General features: G+C 35.5%; 1 protein-coding gene across 4 annotated transcripts in view; it reads right to left on the bottom strand.

Moving 5' to 3' along the window:
- The window catches only part of Haspin (haspin), a 152,513-nt gene extending 141,819 nt beyond the window's left edge, over positions 1–10,694 (bottom strand). For 2 of the 4 annotated variants that reach the window (XM_081767536.1, XM_081767535.1), the window contains exon 1: positions 10,500–10,694. The gene's annotated coding sequence lies outside the window, so the exon portion shown is untranslated. Of the gene's footprint in view, positions 1–10,048; positions 10,476–10,499 lie in introns of those variants that run through there. The other 2 variants (XM_081767546.1, XM_081767540.1) reach the window with 2 other exon arrangements.
- Between the last annotated feature and the right edge of the window lie 9,896 nt (positions 10,695–20,590).

Genomic DNA, 20,590 nt, shown 5'->3' with positions numbered 1-20,590 from the left:
GACGCATTTAAATTATCTTAAGTAATCTTATAAAGTTACCGTTTCACGGCAGGGAAGTGTTAAATAACAGGGCCAGGATCATTTTAGTTAATACCAGTATGTTAAAATTTTATATATATATACACTCTGTAAAGAAGAAATAGCGACACTTGCTCGGGTATGGTTTTCGCAACATACTTTAATCAATATGATTTTTTTACCTGAATTCCTGATAATATTACAATGTATATTCCTAATAAGCAGTTCATTCTTAATACTTGCGCCAGAGTTACAGGCTTTTGACATGAATTTAATGAATTTATATACATATATAAGTAGCTGTGTGTGTTTTGAGCAAAATCCTTTATAGGAAGAGCTATACATAAAACTGAAAAAGATCAACAACAATAGCTGAAAACAAGAAATGGAATTTTTTAAGGGTGAAACATATTGTGTGCGAACATCGGGAAGCACCATACACCAAACTAGTATTTTGTATGTGCACCATGGGCTTTCTGCAGTGCAGCGAATTATCGGAGCCCTTTGGTAATAAGGCTATTGCAAAATGCAACCTCGATTTCACGGAATAACACTCGGATTGTCTGTTCCTTGAATTCCATTCTATTTGAGATAGTTGTCCATTGAATCTTCTGCTTATATTGATCCACAAATTTTCAACTGGATTCATGTCAGGTGAGTTTGTAGGCCACATGAGTCTCTAAATAGTCATATTCCCGAAACACGTATTAACGAGTTTCGCTCGGTGACATGAAGCATTATCGTCCCGGAAAAGGAAGTAGTCCAACTTTTCTTCAGAAAAGCCATCTGTAGCAGTTATAAGAACTTTACGTACCAGAATTTGAAGATATTTTCATGCATCAAACGATCCTTCACATATATCCGTCGTTCTGACGTCTAACGGTGAACCAAGCCCATATCATCACTCAGTAACTGAATATTTGCATCTCTCAAACAAAATCCTTGTCAAGTTCCTTACTTATTCGTATCCACAACTTCACACCACTATCGTTTCCCACTATTCTAAACTTCTTTTCAACAAAGAAAACGACGTGCTTGCAGTTGTCATAAGTCCAAGTTGCATATCGAATCACAAAACTACATTTATTTTTAAGTCCTCTGTTTTGTCAGTTTCGACTTTCTACGCCGTTTCTTCTTTGTAATATCCTCCTCATACAGTCAAGACAATACAGTTCTACGAGTAACTGCAGTTCCAAGATCATGTCAAACTACACAAGAAATTTTTGGGGAAATCACTCCTTAAATCTGCAGTGACATTGATTTCATTTAGCAATCTGCTCTGGGTGATGCTTTCTTTTTTTTCCACACTGTTGACGAAGGGACCATTTGTTAAGCTGTTTCCACTTGTGAATTACTCTTCCTGCCGTAGAATGATGGATTTTCAGTATTCCATCTATTCCCTTAGATTTGCCTTAGCTGCGCAAAGCAAGGATTATGTCTTGTTCACATGGCAATAAGTCACATTTCCTACCCATCTTATTTGTTTACAGTCCACATGTAGCAACAATATCACACACAAACAACGCTGCACAACAACAATTTTGCCAGTTGACACTGTCCAAACAATGAGTAAGCAAAGAACAATCATAAAAAGCTATTTACCTCAGCCTACACATCATAAATGCAACGCAGAATTCTCACTACAATAATTTACGAGACGCACTCAGTGCCATCTAGCGAAATTACTGCTACACAAACAACTGGCAAGCGATGTCGTACACCACAGGTGTCACAGATAACGCAAATGAACTATCCCACTCTTCACTTCCTTCTATTCCTCTTCTAACGGCTACAACTATGGTTTTCTGTGTAAGTTAACTTCAGAATGGAGGTGTCGCTATTTTTTCTTTACAGCATATATATATATATATATTGTCCTTGTGCTGTGTAAAATTTCCGGAAATTCTGAACCCATTAGAAAAAATCTTTTCTTCGGAAATATTGGCAAAGCCCAGAGAATATAATTTAAAAACTATTTCTTCGCCGGATACTAATCTTATTTGCTGTAACGTGTCTGCAGCATGTATGTATACAACGTATTTCGCTAGCAGGAAAAATACTTAAAAGCAGCAGCTTTTAATTTTATTTTTTAGTTTTCTGATAAAAATCCCTCTCTATTATTTGTAATTGTATTTTTCGAACAACTCAAAAGAGAGATGATCTTATTTACGTATACACACACATACGCCGCACAAGTGAGTAAATTTGAGCAGCGACAAATGTATTGAAGAATTTAACATGTGAAATTTCTGTTTGTTATTATTAAAGACTAACTGAATACCCGTTCTTCGCACGGGGAAAATACGTTTCATTTTAGGTATAAAGGTCACAAAAACTGTCACCAATGAACTTCTTCTTCTTATTCACCTCAACTATAGGTTGGTGGGCAACATGGAAATTTTAAAACTTTTCTCTCGCTTGGGAGAGATGATTTATAATTTGATAAGGCCTCTTCTTCGTAACTGCATCTAGATATTGTATCCTTGGTCTTCCTCTTCCTGGTTTTCCCTCTGCCTTTCCCTATATCAGCACAGTGATCCAATCGCAGTGTCGAATAAGATGGCCAGGCATGCTGTTTCTTCTTTTTCCTATTATCTTCATGATTTGTCGTCCTTCATTAGCTTCCTTTAGTACGTCTTCATTCCTTTTTCTTTCGGTCCATGATATGAGTAGCATTCTGCGTCAACACCAAATTTCAAATGCTTCCAGCTTGTATATTTCAACTTTTCTCAATGTCCACGTCTCTGATCCGTAAAGCTCCATACCACTGTCCAGTATGGCCACGCTCCATACCAGTGTCTTGATAAATCGTTTACGAACGTCCAGCGACACATTTCTTGATGTTAGTAATCCTCTTTTCCTATTGAATGCTTGTTTAGCCTGCGCTATTCTGCATCTGCTGTCTTCATTCCAATGAACTTACCGACTCCAAAAACTATGAATTCGACACTAGTATCAGTCATTTTCAATTACTTTCACATGTCACTCCCCCCCCCCCCTTTAGGAGTAACTAATGTGGGATGAATTTGGATTTAAACGGCATCGGAAGTGTCACTGTTCATCTCAGCTACCCAGGATTCGACACTAATATTGGCCATTTTCGATCACTTTTATATATCGACCTCTTCTCCCTCCTTAAATTTTGATTTAAACGGCATCGGAAGTTGCTGCGGTGAATTTGGATTTAAACAGCCCCATGACCCCAAAAACTATGGATTCGACACTAATATCGGTCACTTTCGATCATTTTTATATATAGATCTATTCCTTCTCTCCCCCGCCCCCTAGTTACGAGGATGAATTTTGATTTAAACGGCATCGGAAGTGTTACTATTCATTTTAGCGACCCCAAAAACTATGGATTCGACAGCAATATCGGTCACTTTCGATCATTTTTATATATAGTCCTATTTCTTCTCTCCCCGCCCCCTAGTTACGAGCATGAATTTTTAATTAAACGGCATCGGAAGTGTTACTATTCATTTCAACGACCCCAAAAACTATGGATTCGGCACTAATATTGGTCATTTTCGATCATATTTATATATCTCCCGCCCCCAAGTTGCGTGGATGAATTTGGATCTAAACAGCATCGGAAATGTCATTGCTCATCTCAGCGACCCTGGAAACTATGAATTTGACACTAACATCGGACATTTTCAGTCATTTTTATATATCTCTTCCTACCCAAGTTACAAGGATGAATTTGGATTTAAACGGCATAGGAAGTGTTACTGATCATGAAAGCAACCCCAAAAACTATGGATTCGACACTGGTCATTTTCGAATATTGGTCATTTTCGATCATTTGTATAACTCTCCTCTTTCCCGCCCCCAGGTCACGGCGCTGAATTTGGATTTAAACGGCATTAGAAGTGTTACTGTTCATCTCATTGACCCCAAAAACTTTGGATTCGACACTAATATCAGTCATTTTGCATCACACACACACACACAAACATATATATATATATATATATATATATATATATATATATATATATATATATATATATATATATATCACCCCTTCCTCTTCCCCCTCCCTAAAATTTCGGCGTTGAATTTGGATTTAAACTGCATCGGAAACGTCACTGTTCATCTCAGCGGCTCTGGAAACTATGGATTCACACTAATATCGATCATTTTACATCAATTTAATACAGGGTGGATTGATTTAAATCAGTCTGATTTAAATCACGATATAAATCAAGATTTAAATCACTGGATTTTTTTAATAAAAATCGTTGATTTAAATCAAACTCCGAAATAAATTAATTTAAAGTGAAAATAAGTAAAATCCCGTTTCTGTTCTGTTATTTCGATTAAGGAAGTAAATAATCATAATACAATGAGATTCAAATGTACAGTATAGTATGAAAACAAGTGTCATGCAGAGGATGATTAGGGAAAATCCCGTTTTGAACAGGTAAGGGAGCAATCCTGCTTTCTTCTTTTCGTAACATTGGGTTTGGGTTTTAAAATCGTTAACTATTTCAACGGGGAAATCAACATCGACATTTAAGACGAAAATTCATTTTTGTGCGTGTCTGTTTATTTGTTCACAGATAATAAAGCGTATTTAGAGGGTCCTATCTCCTCTCAAAAAAAAAAAAAAAAAAGTTAATTTTATAATTTTAGGCGAAATTTATGTATTTCATGCCACAAGCAAGTTCTGAGTTTTTAAAAATAGGCCCCTGCCAAATATCAGTAACTTTTGTGAAAAAAAAAGTATCATTTTGTAAAGTATCATTTTGTAAACGTTGCTGTACTTTTTCCATAATGCTTAGCCTTTTAAATTATATAACCTATTTTTAGGTGATAAGGTAGAATCTTCATTATTCGATTCAAAAAGTACCAATAAGGCTTTTTACTTCGTTTTCTTCAAGACTAGAGGCATTTTAGAACACGTTACATATGCTTTCACGCCTTTCTGCATTGAGGCATAGTGTGTGATGACGTCATAAATTTAAAAAGATATTTTTTGTTATGCGTGTTATTATTAGATTGTTTTTTGCCGGGTTACATTTTGCATTCAGAAGACTGAAATTTTGCACACTCGTTCAGTGCATCCCTTAACAATTTTCAGATGTTTTCAGATCTCTGCGTGGAAACAAAAATAGCTTTTTTCGTGATTTTCCCGCCTCAGATGGAGACATATGAATGGACCGTTTGAAAGGCTGTTCTATTCTAAAGAATATGATGTACGTACTATGCTCCTAGGATAAATTGGGATGTTCCAGGAAACTGGTACCTGAGATCCTGTTTTATACGGGAATCTGGGGTATTTGGGGAATATTATTTTTCGCAGGCTTAGAATACTTTTGCACCTACAAGACTGAAATTTTGCACATTCACTTAGTGCAATTACTTAGTGCACCCCTCAGTATTTTTCAGATTTGTTTCAGATCTCTGCCTTAAAACAGGGGGAGAAGTCCACAGAGGTAAAAAAAAAAAAAAATTTAAAAATATATTTTTAACAGAAAATTCCTTTTTTCGTGATTTACCCGCCCCAGATACATGATAAGAACATTTGAAGGGTACCATTTGAAAATTTGTTTTATTCTGAAGAGAATAATGTATAAATCATGATCCTAGGATAAATAGGGGTGTCTGAGGAAATTTTTATATTACATCCGGGTCATCTGGGGCATTTGGGAATGTTCTCAGCTCACTGTTAAATAATTTCCTCACCCTTACTACTTAAGATAGAAGCTTGAAATTTTGTACATACATTTAGTACACCCCTTAGTATTTCCCAGTTGATTTTGAGATCTGTGCGTTAACACAGGGGAATCCAGAGGGGATCAAAATTTAAAATAAAAAGTAAAAAGAAATGCCGATTACTCTCAAAATTTCCCTCTTCAGGGATATGATAGGGAAATGTTAATGTTACCGTTTCAAAAGCTATTCTATTCTAAAGAGAGTGATGTATGTACCATGATCCTAGGATAAATAGGGATGATGGTGTAGCTGCTTGACTGTGAAAGTCTATAATTTACATTTAAAAAGAGCCATAATTTAAAAGGGTTAAGAGACATTGCTTGGGATTTATATAGGTTAACGATTGGGGATAATTTAAAATTCAACCCCAGTATTTTCACTTAAATGGCATAATTAGCATTTAATACTAATTCCTAATGCTTTGTCTTCAGTTCCCGACTTGTATTATGCGAGGAGAAAGATTTGATTTAAATCAAAAAGAAAAATAGATTTAAATAAAAAAAAATCAACAAAAATGATTTTTTTTAAAAAAATCAACAAAAATGATTTTTTTTAAAAAAATCAACAAAAATGATTTTTTAAAAAAAAATCATGATTGTTTTCCACCCTGATTTAATATATCTTCCTCCTCCCCCAGTTTGCGGGGATATATTTGGACTTAAACAGGATCGAAAGTGGCATTGTTCAACAGTTTTATTTTCGAATGCTTCTTTTTTAAATATTCACAATATTGAAATTTTTCAATTTACATTTTTCACGCGTTCGAAAAAAAAAAAAAAAAAAGGTTCCATTACTAGTAAAACTAACCTAATACAAAGATTTTTATTTTCACAATTTTTCCGAAAAGAAACCGGAAAAAACTGCCTTTTACCAGCCGGTTCAAAATTTCCGGAAAATTTACAACGCTACGCAAGACATAAAGTATTCATTACATATCATTACCGGATTAATTTAAACTGAGGCCTACTAAACTCCTAGGGATAATGATATACGCTATGTTTATGGTGCCGGTAGAGATTACGTACACCATCAAAGATACAATCGTAACAGTACTAAACATTAAGTAAAAGGGACAATCAATCATAAATTCACACGAGACACGTATAATAACAAGTTAAACATAACTTAGCGTGTATAAGAACAGGTTTAACATAACGCAACCTAAAGCAAGAAAATGTGTGTGCAACCCCAATGTATCGTTACCAGTAATTACGGTACGTTACAACTTGGAATCAGCATTTCAGACTGAATCGGCAAAAACTGAGCTTTCCTTCTGCAAAAACCTTGAAATATCCATGCCCGCAAGATTGAAAGTCATCATGAAAAATAAAAGATTGCAACAAAATATTAAAAGTATCTAATAACATTCTAAACTTTCTATCCAAATTAAGTGTCCGAGTTCTTTATTGACATGCATTTAAGCATGTTTTCTCATTTTGTATTTTTTGTACTCATTAAATTGAGTTTTGTCATTCACGTTCCTATGTTTCATAAGTAAATAATATAGATTAATTTAAATATATTTTTTCTCTGAAGCGCACCCTTAGAATGTTTATTCTCTCTTGAAATGCGAATGTATGTCTATGTCTGACTCCCTTATTCAGACACTGTATTTCAAATCCCAAACAATGTCTCTTGAGCATTAAGGAAAAAGTACAGCAACGCTTATCAATAAGATACTTTTTTCAGAAAAGTCGCTGATATTTGTAAAAAATCGTAACTTGCTTGCGGCACGAAATACATAAAAATTCGCCTTACGATATAAAATCTAAAAAAGTTTCTAAATTTAGGAGAGGGGGGACCGACCGGAGCAACAGGGAGCGTCCGTAGGAAGCAGGTGCGTCAGCGACGGGGGGCACACGCACAAACAAGGATAGTGGAAAAGTACATAAAATATCCGCAATAATTTTCACCTTCAAAAATACTTAAATAATCGTAACAACTCTTACTTTCAAAATGGCTTCACTGGTTTCCCGGGTACAAATGACCCACTGCAAGGAGAAATTCGTCTGTTTTGAATTTTCACTTCTCTTCCACACTTCGCATAATTGATTTTACGTTTCAACATTCCATGACACTGCAGAAACTTTATAATATGACGATCTTTATGACTAGAGTGCACTTTATGCCGAACAAGTGATTTTGTCATAGGTTGTGGCATTGGAGGAATGGAAAAAGAAAGCTTTGAGTTTTACGTCCCACGGTTATGCCGGTTATGCTAAAGGAGACGGTGATTATGAGAAATGAATGAAATGGTGGAATGAAGAAAGTGGGAGGAAACTGGAGATCCCCGAGAAAACCCACCCACACGGTGTTTGTCCACAACAAAGTTCACTTGGCGGGAGCAGGGTTTGAACCCGGGACCCCATGCACCAGAGGTGAACGCTCTACCACTGAGCCACCGCGGCCCTCATTGGAGGAATGGAATCACTGTTATTTGTAACAGGTACGGAATCGGTATTTTAGCGGTTGGTGGCACTGATGTTGCCTCCTGTGCTGTAGTTAGTTGGTTGTGTTGAACTCGCTGATTGCTTGTTATGTATTCATAACTGATGTTCGAATGCTGTACGGTTGAACGTGTTTTTTGCATTGGTGAAGTGTGATGTTAAGTCTGTTTGGATGTCGTTTTGTTCTTATATTCTCAAGTGAGATTCGCATTTTTTTTTTTTTTTTTTTTGTGTGTGTGTGTGTGTATGTTGAAATATGTTTGTGACACTCAAGTGAAAGTTTCGCAATATTGTGTGGACTAATTATCATTGGGAAGAATTTTTATGATATTTTTTTGTTTGTAATATTACTAATTATGATTTCCTTATCAACGAGTGTTCTGGAATTTTCTCGAAACATAGTAGGCACACTGTTTCGGATTGGTTGTGTTTCTGTAGAGAGGTGTGTCTTGCAACAATCGTTAGAAATTCTAGTGACCTTATCGGAGGTCCTGGAATAACAGTTGAAGTGGACGAGAGTATGTTCTACAGACGGAAATTTAATGTGGGTCGAATGCGCCGTAGTCAGAAGTGGATAGTTTGCTGCTGGTTAATCTGGCAGCTGTTGCTGCTGGCTGGTTGGTGAAAGTTTTTTTTTTTTTTTTCGGCATGCTGGATTGACATAATTACTGGTGAGTGTTAATTTTTTTTTTGCAGTAATTTTTTTCTTATTAAGTTAGATTTATAGTAGTGATTTGATTATTTATTGTTGTTTTGGATGTTTTTATGGTACTTGAGCGAAGGGTTTGGGGGACGGTAGCCCCCCATTTGGATCTCAAAATTGATAGTCACCGTTTTACCTGAATTGATTTGTCGGAAGACTTTAGCGTCAGTTCTCAAGGATATTGCCCTTGTACGTAGCAATTGAAGAGTAAATTCTTGGTGAGTGTGGTGGATCATTTGGTCAGCAATCGTAATGTATTATCATTGTTATGATATATCTTAGTTTGCTGCTGCGAAGTTAGATTACGATTACTTATTAGGTGGTCTGCAGAACTTGTCCATGCAGACCACCTAATGGGATTATTTTTGGGAACTGATCTCTGAACTGTTCCGAGGAATCGAGTCAGGTGAATCGGTTCCAATGAATGTTCGGCATAAAGTGCACTCTTACCCTCTTTATCACACAATTCTTTGTAATAAAATCGTGTTTGCACTATATCCATCGCAAATGTCCATTGCTAACACGAACAGATCATTCCCGCCGTTTATTTCCAACTTTTTCGCATTCTCGCATTCTTCCGCCTTCCGCTTCAGTAAATAGTTACACTTAGAATACGTTCACTCATATTCAAAATGTATTTCAATATATCTAATGACAGAAATTACTTATATTCACAACCTACTTCTTTTAGTACGAAAAGCGTTTGACATCGTATTTTACTTATAAATTTTGATTTTGGTAGAGCGTCCGCTCGAATGAACCCCTTATTTTCACTTTAAATTAATTTATATCTGAGTTTGATAAAATCAACGATTTTTACTTTAAAAAATTAAGTGATTTAAATCGATCCATGCTGGTAATACATAACATATACAGCAAATACTTCTTCATATATTTAATTCTTGGGATAATTTTGGAACTGGGAAGCCAATATCACGTAAAAATCACATGTTTACAGGAGAAATGAGTTGATGTTACGTAAGTGCATTTACTAACTACTAACATAACATAAACTAATCTAATCTAACCCAACCATAGCATAAACCATCAATAAATACACACACACAAAAAAAAAGAAAGTACGAAATTTAAGCAAAATATGTTCACCTCCCAGTTCCAAAAATACGCCCACTTCGTTCATCAGAAACTACCGTACCTTTAAAAGTTACAGGTTGTACATTACTAGGGACAGATACACTTTAGGAGGCTTAACCGTTATGCCATAAAAACAAACGCAAAAAGCACGAACCAGTCTGTGTTAGGCAGACACTAAAAAGCTATCTTAACTAATCCAGCAGAAACGCAGCAGGAGGACAAGGCGGTAAAGCAATGGGTACACACGTAAGTGAGGGTAGTGGAAAAACACTTGTGTGTGGCACAATTGTCATCTTTCTTTCATTACAGACGATCACCTTCAACACTGCTTTCACGTAGCAGTTCATTATCGATTGCTCATGGATTACTGTATTAAAAAGCACTCTGTGCATTTCGAGTTTCTATCTTACTATACATGTAACAGGTGACTAAACTAAGTACAGTACTTGTATATTGGTCTTCTTAAATACAATAATACACTTCTTTCGTAAATTTCACAAATCTATCTTTACCTAAAGTAGAATAGCACAAGAAGAAGTAGAACAAATTCAGAGTTTAAAATTTCTTGGACTTCTATGAACGTAATTTTGACGTAAACTACATTTCTACATTTCACCGTTGCTTACACCAAATACTACTGCACCATTTTCACGATTTAAAAGTTGACAGTGTAGCCGCTACGGTCAACAATTTATTATGAACTCACGCAGTAAATACTTCGGTTGATGTAAAGGCATTTGCAGCCAACACTTGGAGTCACAGCAACGCAAATTATGCGATTTCTTTGCGATAATCGCCAAACCAATTATAATTACGTTTTGCATTTTTTGGAATGCATTACTCTACGCAGAGTTTTGCGTAGAATTGTTGGTGTAACCTCTTTGATTAGATCACAGAGCAGCGTAAAATGTTTGGAATCATTCAGTATGTCTCCGCAAAATTCTGTAAAACAACGCAATCAAAACATCTTTTTAAAAATCACCATATTTCCAAGGTCAGATAAGAGAGTAGAAATTATTACGAATATGTTTGTTAGTTGCGATAGTCACCATTATAGTTACAATTAGGTACTTAGTGCATTATTGGCGTTCAAATTGCAAATACTACAATGTCATTATGGAATGAACCCACGTAACGATTGGATATCTAATTTCATGGGGACCGCAAAGTGGAAAAGCACACACGTTCAATATAGTGCTTTTTTGTATATCAAAAATAATAGTTTTATATTTTAGAAATTTATATTACAATATAATATGTGTTGAGGCGAGTTACGCTAACACGCTCCTCTTCATGTCGCCAGGAATATTCGATTTCATCATATAGAGTTTGCAATATGAAATAGTGATGCATATTGTGTTGGATTTTCTGATCATGAAGCCATTTATTGTAGAATACCTACCGAGAGAATAGTGAAGGGAAGTCCGAAACCGATAACGAGAACAACCAGATTATTTTCAACGGAAAATATAAATTATTTTTGTTTTCTGTTATCTCGTGAATCTTGGAATCCCTTGTACGACTTACCTAGTGCTAATGACAAATTCAATTATTTTGTTGATGTTTTCTTACATAATTTTAACATAGCATTTCCATTACAGTTACGGAAAGATCTTAATAACATGAAAAAGTGGGTCACGCAAGGAATAAAAGTTTCAAAGCAAAAGCTTATATATTATCATAAACTTAAGAAAACCTGTGTTAATTTACCAGCTAAAGTTATTTCCCATATAAAAACGTACAAAAGAATATATCAGAATGTTATTCAAACAGCCAAAAGAATCCACAATGACACTATAATACACGGATATAAAAACAAAATGAAACGTGCGTGGAACGTAATAAACAATTCATCAAAGACTGTTCCAATGCACGAAATATCACAAGTTAATTATAGAAATAATTCTTTTGCTGATCCTGCTGCCATTACTGAAGTCTTTAATCAGTATTTTCTTAATACGAATTTACCACCTGGAAAGATGGATCTCGCTGTAGAGTCAAATATTCCATGCAACAAACATAGTATGTATGTAACTCCGGTAACTGAAGAAGAATTGTTGGACTGTATCAAAAGGCTTTCTAGTACCCGTTCTGCAGGTATAGATGAAGTCCCATCCCTAATTATAAAAAAGAGTGCACATTTAATAGTGAAACAACTATGCTTTCTTGTAAATGTATCATTTGAATCAGGCGTTTTCCCCGACAGATTGAAGACTGCAAAAGTTATACCTTTGCACAAAAAAGGAAATACTTATGATGTTCAAAACTATAGGCCTGTTTCTATTTTGTCTGTTTTCTCGAAGATTTTTGAATCACTAATGTTATCGCGCTTGAGAAATTTTATATCCTGCCATAACCTAATCTCGTATTCTCAACATGGTTTCCAAAAAAAACAAATCAATTGATACAGCGTTGTTTAACTTTATTAAAGAGGTTTCTACAGTACTTGACAAGGGAAAATATGCAGTAGGTTTATTTGTTGATTTCTCCAAGGCATTCGACAGTGTTCAACATTCTCTTCTACTGACAAAACTCCAGAAATATGGTATTAGGGTGTAGTACATGAATGGTTTCGCTCGTAAATGACAAACAGAAAACAAGTAGTAAAAATACAAAAAATAATTAACAATAAACAAGTCACATTTTCATCCACAACTGCTACTATCTCTGCTGGTGTTCCTCAAGGCTCAATTCTTGGGCCAATTCTTTTTTTATTTTACATAAATGATCTTGTTCAATATATGTATCCCCAACATATTGTACTATATGCTGACGATGTAAATGTCATAGTAACAGCGGACAATACAGTTGAACTAGAAAGTATATTGAAACAAACTGTGGAGCGTTTGATAAAATGGACATCACAGAATCAACTGCTGATAAATGCAAAGAAAACAAAAGCACTAAATTTTCATTACTCATGTACACCTCGAACAGTACCACCCATTGTGATAAATTCAACTGATGTAGACTATTCAAAATCCACTAAATTTTTAGGTGTAACAATAAGCAATAGGCTTACGTGGGATGCACACATTACTGAGCTAAACAGCAAATTAAGTCGTATCTGTTTTGTCATTTATAGACTACGTGGTTCAGTGTCAAAAGAAACTTTGCTGTTATTGTACTATGGTAAGTTTCAATCATTGTTAAATTACGGAATAATTTTCTGGGGAGCCTCCTATTCCAGTGTTACTACTTTTCGTCTACAGAAAAAGGTAATAAGATCTATTTTTAATCTATCACCAAGGTCCTCATGCAAAAGGGTCTTTCAGTCAAATAAAATTTTAACTGTCCCTTGTCTGTACATATACAAAAGTATCATATATGTAAAGAGAAATGAAAGTAGTTTTCTTCATGTTGACGATGTACATTCATACAACACACGACAAAAGAATAACATATTCACAGCATACCAAAACTATGCGTGCACCAAAAGAAGTGTTCTTCCTATGTCTGCTAAGTTGTTTAATAAGCTCCCAAGTTATTTGAAGAATATCAAAAACATACGAAATTTCAAAAATGAACTATTTAATTTTTTGTGTAACAAAATGTATTATCATATTAATGAGTACTTGTGTGATAGTTTTGTAAAATAATGTAAATCAATTATATTAAAGTGTTTTATTATTATTTGACAAGTCCTATGTACTGGTCTCTGACCAATAATGTACGACATGGATGAATAAACAATGAAAAATGAATGAATGAATGAATCATTTTTTCTTTAAATAGATTTACCACTAAGGCTGGCTATACACTATAGGATAGACCCAAGGAAATTTATTACGATTTGTCCTAGAGTCAAAATCTCAACGTATATGGCATCAGATCACATGTCATTTCCTGTGTTCTGAACGATCCTATGAGATTTCTCTTGTTTAGAGCACCCTCTATTTAGGAAAGAAACATTGCAAGATGTCGATTTAAGCGACATCAGGCGAAAGAAAGTGAAAACAAACAACTGATGCAGTATGTTATCCTAATTTATCTTGTGATCGCGCAAGTTTACTTTCGATGCATCACTCGAAATAATTGTTGAAAAATTATAATTTGTCAATAATTACCTTATTATTATTTCCTAAATGATTTGCGCTGAACGACATGAAGATATCTCATATGGCATAGATAAAATACAACGGGATCATCAAAAGCAATTATTGAAAAATTACAATTCTTTTACGATTTGCCTATAAATGCGGAGTCCGGATATATAGTATAAAAACTACAGTGCAAAAACACAAACCACCCTGTGCTAGGTGGACACTGAGAAGCATGACTGCTATCTGACACACTCAGAGCAGGGCGAAGCGAGGGCCCGAACAGCACTGCGTCCGAAGGAAGTAGACGCGTCTACGAAGGTAGTGAAAACGAGTGGGTTTTCGTAATGATACGAGTTTGAATGACTCTTATCATGGTATCATGCTAGTAGCGCTCCACTTGTAAACATAAATTACAGCTTCTGTAAACTGTGTAGAAATACACCGGTCATGTTTTATTTGCACTCCCTTAGGTAAATGTTTCACTGAAATGGTCCAGGAGAACGTAAAAAATACAAAATTTATAGGAGAAATGGAAGATGCAAGTATAACCCACTCTAACCAAATCTAACGTAATGAAAATAAACTAGCCTAATATTACTAGAAAAAAGCGAAAGTATGTTGTACCCATATACTAACATAACCTAACCATACTAACGAAAAATAAACTAAACTTAAAACATAAGCGTATTACATTGTATTTAATTATATTGCTTGCAGAAATTTGTTCTTTATAAATATATCCTTTCATGCAAAGTATTGAATTTTACCTATAAATCTTCTCAAATATGGTGCGCCAAAAGTACACCAGCACTCATGATTTTTATGCTTTTAAAGAGGTATCCAATTTAACAATATAGTGCCTGGTGTTAATATTTGTAGCATGTACAGTGTAATCAATCATTTACCTTTATTTAATAGAACTATTTCATAATATTGAGAAACGTCATTCGATTAGACAAGAAAACTCCTCAGGTATATAGCGCAAAACGGTAGGGTTTCCTAAGTGTATGTCTACCTGCCTGAATGCCTGTTGTTTTATAAAGAAGCCAAGGTTGATTAAATATATTAATAGAAATTGGCAAAATTTATCAACTGCCTACGCAGATTGCAAGATCAGCTTGGATTTGACTCTGTTTCAAATTTATTGAATGATATCTACATACCAAATTTGTAATTTAATACCTCAGTTTTAGCGTAGTGATTATGATACGTTGACCTTAAAATTTTATATACAAACATACTTATAGTAATAACAGGATTTTCACAATGGCTAAGGTGGGAGTTTCCCGATTTATATATAATAGTGTAATGTTTTTACTTGTGTTACTGTTTATCTTTTTGTCCTTCTGAAATGACTCTTGACAATTATATTAACAACTAGGCCTATGTAAAGATCAGTACAACGTATTTTTATCACGAGTCCTTCGTGAGTGAATCGGCAATCGCATTTGTGACCAGTTAATCCGGGTTTCGTGCCGAAATGGACATTTTCTTTTTTGGATGAAGCCGAGAAGCAGTTTGGATTCCGCTTTAAGCTTATGTGATCCCTTCCAGTATAACCTTGTTGTTGCATAATAACACCAAGGCAAAACAAACTAATTTCTGTTCATATCTAATATAAATACATAGAGTAAATTATTTAAACCAAAACAAACCAGGTTTAAACCAAAAGCAAAAAACGGGTTTAAACCAAAAAACCGGTTTTTTTTTTGTTTTGAATAAAAACCATGGTTTTTGCCAACCCTGGTGATAATATTTTGTACCTTTACACGGAGTACGTTGATTACAGAAATCTATGAGAAAAATACAATGATCTTTTTCTTTTTTTTAAGTATTACAAATATGATTTTTTATTTTTTTAAAAAAAGTGTACAGGGTGTGATTGAAAAGTACCGGAACATTTCACGCTGCGCGGCACCCTGGCATTCGAAAAGTGTGAGGGGTGGGAGAAATGTGCGCGGGACCTTCCTCTTTCAAGCGGAACCTGGCCCAGTGCGCTACGAGCAGCGGTTGAGAAAGGATCGCTGTCCACGCGAACGTTGTTTTGGTCGTCGGTCACGTTTTTTGAGCGCCGAAAATGGAGTCAAAGATTGACCAACGCTACGCCATCAAGTTTTGTGTCAAACTAAAAAAAGGCGTTCACTGAGACCCAGGACCTGCTCAAGGAAGCCTTTGGGGAAGATGTGATGTCCCGTACTCGGATCTTTGAGTGGCACAAGGCCTTTAGAGAAGGCAGGGAGGACGCCGATGACGAACCACGCTCTGGGAGGCCGACGACGTCGAAAACCGATGAAAACGTCGAGCGAGTTCGCGAATACCTGAACCTGGACCGAAGGACAACCCTCCGGGAGATCAACGAAGAACTTAATTTGACATACTATGCAATACAAAAAATTGTGACTGTGTGACTGAAGAATTGAACATGCGGAAGGTGTGCGCCAAACTGGTCCCCAAGGTGTTGACCGAGGAGCAAAAAGAACTGCGAGTGAAAATGAGTCGTGAAGTGCTGGATTGTGTGGAAGCCGACGAAGAGTTACTATAGTGCTTGTAGACGATACAAGAAAGCTTGAACAAGACTCTTGTTCAAGACCATTCAAGACTATTTGATGAAAAAGATGTCATCACTAACGTCATTTTTCTCTTGAACTCAATAGTTTCGTTCAAGAAATTTCGTTTCGGTCCTGTTCTAAACAATCCAATTCAATAGCATTCAATAGCCAATCAGCGCTTGAGTTGAGTGCAGAAAAATACAAAACAAGTATGAATGCGTCGTGAGACATAGTTGCAGTTGAATAAATATCTTGTCGTTACTCTTTTCCATAATTATCTGATATTTCAAGTGTGCATTATAATAATGAGCAAAAGCTAATATTTGCGCCGGAAGATATTGTTAGTATTTTTTGTTGATAATATTCACGATTTATATAGTTATAATGCTTACATGTCCATAACTTTTGTTAAATTTTGAGGCAATGAGAAGTATAAGTATTAATTTGAGAATTTAATATACAAGAATATCAGGTGTAGATTAAGAAAGAAGAATCCATTAAATAAAAAAATATATAACGGACTTTTCTCGATTTAATAAGACGTTTTGTACTGTTATTAATCTCTGATAATATCAAATAATTGCGTACAGATTGATAATATGATCGCAAACAAGTATCCTGGAAATGATTACATGTTATCCTATTGTAATCTAATTATTTTATCACGAAATCCACACGTAGTATTTGAGAAGTTATTTCTTAAGGTAGAGGTTGCTTTTACCAGTGCTTTCCCGTAAGATACAAATGTGCATCCTAACATATGCTACATACAAGACTGTGCAAAAGTAATAATAAATAAAATCGACATGCTATTTAACAGTGTCAGGGCAGGAGCATTGAAGGGGGTTCACGGGAGAGTACGTACGTACGGAGCAGGTGCGTTATCGACGGAGGTTATAGTACAAGAATAAGAATCATGTATAAATGAGAATAGTGCAACAACCCCTTGACATCGTATTCACTCATTTGAACTGAACTATAGCTCTTGTAATGATTTGATACTGGTAACATCAAACTTCTAAAGATAAAATACAGGTTTCCTACATTATACAGGCATGTTTCGACAGTGGGAATTATTACGGTATCTCAGATAATTCTCCTTCATATACACTCACACATTTTACCAGTAAAATTACTATTCGTTTGACGAGTTATTCTTAACCAGTACCAAAACAGGGATAGATTTGTGAAGAAAGTTTGATGCAGATATGGGCGGTAAGTCCAGTAGCTGAAAAATATTATCATTGCTTCGTTTGGTTTTCTGTGGCCTTTTCTTTAAACAGTCTTCGATGGCAAAGCATAAATAACATCAAAAGCCAGTCATTGCCTCATGATACACACAATTTTAGGAAACAGTTCGATTTTTTCTTTTTGAGTATGGTTCTGTCATCAGTACGCCATTTGAAGAATCAGATATTAAAAAAGCTTAGTATAGGGAACGATTTTACACCTAAACAGCACTTTACTTTTTTAACGTTAACTAACCTAACTCACATTTAATGTAAAAGGGACAATGTACTTAGTGAAAATTCGGTGGGATTGCTGCAAAATCAATTGACTTGTTTTCTAAATTATTTAATATAATCTATTGAATTACAAATGCCTGCAGAAAGTTACGAAAATATGCTAATATTATAGCTATTCATGCTCAGGTCTGAACTAAATCAGTACACAGTTTCACTTTCATTTGTTTCCACACTTACAGTTTTTTGTTTTGGACTGCCATCCATTAACAAGGATATAAAACAGATTCAATATCTCTATGATCGTGTAAAAGTTGTTTCAAGTCCATTCGAGACTCCTGTTCAAGTGTCTCGAACAATACTCCTTTGAACGTGTAAATTTGAGGTATTGAATGGTCTTGTTCAAGCTTTCTTAGATCGTCTACAAGTAGCATAAGACAATGTGATCAGTGGTGATGAAACATGGTGCTACGAGTACGACCCCTCGGTGAACTTGATGGCGTAGCGTTGGTCAATCTTTGACTCCATTTTCGGCGCTCAAGAAACGTGACCGACGACCAAAACGACGTTCGCGCGGACAACGATGCTTTCTCAACTGCTGCTCGCAGCGCACTGGATTAAGTTCCGCTTGAAAGAGGAAGGCCCCGCATACATTTTTCCCCATTTTTTGAACGCCAGGGAGCCGCGCGGCGGGAAAAGTTCCGGTACTTTTCAATCACACCCTGTATGTAACAAGTGAATCCATATAACTGGAATGACAGTTGGTATTTACATTAAGATCACTCTGTTTATTCGGTGTAAATAAAGAACATGGGTGCTACTTTTATTACTGTATCAGGGTTCAATTACCGTTTGTTCCTGTTCGAGAGAAGCCATATTATTACTGTACTGCGTTCGAACCTTAAACGTCCCTGTGAGGGAAAGCCATATTATTACAGTATGTGGTTCGTGTCCTACGGTCTCAAGATGGGCTTAAGCGTTTACTATGGTCTGGGATTCGATTCTCCACCGTCAGCATGTCTTCTTTAGCATTTACTAGCTGGTTGGATCGACCATAAAAACTGACCATATAGCCACAGGACTACACTACTCCAGAGTTCGGTCAGAACGTCTTGGGGAACCGGCACAAAAACAGATTCTAATTGTACTTTCAGCGCTAATGCAATTTAATAATGTACTAATTATTATATTGCATAGGCGCTGTTTAATTGTGCTGAAAAGAAAGTTGTGTTATATTATTTCTTAAAATTAACAAATAAAAATATGAACCATAATTGATGCTTGAAAGGATACTGTGAATTCCACTATTTGCTTTAATTAACAACACTAAACTTCACGAACATATATTACATTATTTTCAGGCACTTCTATTGGATAACTAATTATTGTAATAATATTTTAACTTAGGCCCATTTATAATTATGAACGCGGATGACGCGGACGACCCGAATTTATAGATTATGTTATGTCACATTGTTGTTTTTCACAATGCACTAACACAGTTCACTTGGAATAGCACTTCAAGGGAAACTGTTTTGGTGATTCCATGAGGGTGTCTTAAAGGTTGCATGTTGCTCTCCTTTCATCTTCCGGGCGACGTGCAGGTTGGTTTTGCTGTTTATCTACTCCATGTCGCTGAGATAACTTTTAGATTAACGTTCCTAGACGAACATTTTAAAATTATTTATAATCTTCATTATTGTGGTGTTAATTCAATGTCACGAAGTTTAGATTTACTACTTTTCACACTTGACAAAAATTGAACATTATTTTGAATTGCTTGTTCATTTCAGTTGTTCGCACCAGTTTCTCGTGGTAACTTCACTGAGTGTATTCGTCAGACTAAAGCACTTTTTCTCTCCATCTCCTCGCGTTGCTAGGCAACAATCCGCTTTGCTACGCAGTTTGGTGATGTCAGAAGTTAAAAATAATTATGACAACTTATAGATAGGAATTTTAGAGACGAAGTTTGTCCATTGTACTGAATTTTAGCTCCTTATATGGGAAAGCGAGAGGAACTCTACGATCTCCGTCGCAGACGAGACGCACATACATATACGCACATTCGTTCGTTGGCTAAGAGAGAAATTCTTGAGAGTGTTTTTATGCGAGGTTCATTTAAAAAGTTAAAATTTTTCTTCATTAATAATCGATCAACTAGACCGTACAGTTACATTGGCGCTCGACAGGACGATTGTTTTGAGAGTAGTAGAAAAACAAACAGAACCCTGCAACACTGATCACTTCACTACTGTCACCAAATTTCATCCACTGGTCTTCAAAGGGTTAACATCACTTAAGTCTTCTTGTGATGACATGGCGAAAAAATTTTAAAGTCCATTCGGAAGTACGGTAACGAACACGTGGGCCATACAAAACGAATTTCGGATTACGGTTGGGCCGTAATTTCAATAAAGTTTATCAATATCTTTCATTATATTATTATTTGTTGTTTTAAAACACTTAAGTGCCACAATTTCAAACACATTAAAACAATATCAAAGTTATTATTATTTTCTTTCAAAACAATATATTTAATATTTTGAAT

The sequence above is a fragment of the Thermobia domestica genome, chromosome 1 (genome assembly GCF_964235325.1).
Source record: "Thermobia domestica chromosome 1, izTheDome1.hap1.1, whole genome shotgun sequence".
Classification (NCBI taxonomy): Eukaryota; Metazoa; Arthropoda; class Insecta; order Zygentoma; family Lepismatidae; genus Thermobia; species Thermobia domestica.
This window is presented reverse-complemented; position numbering and strand designations above follow the sequence as displayed.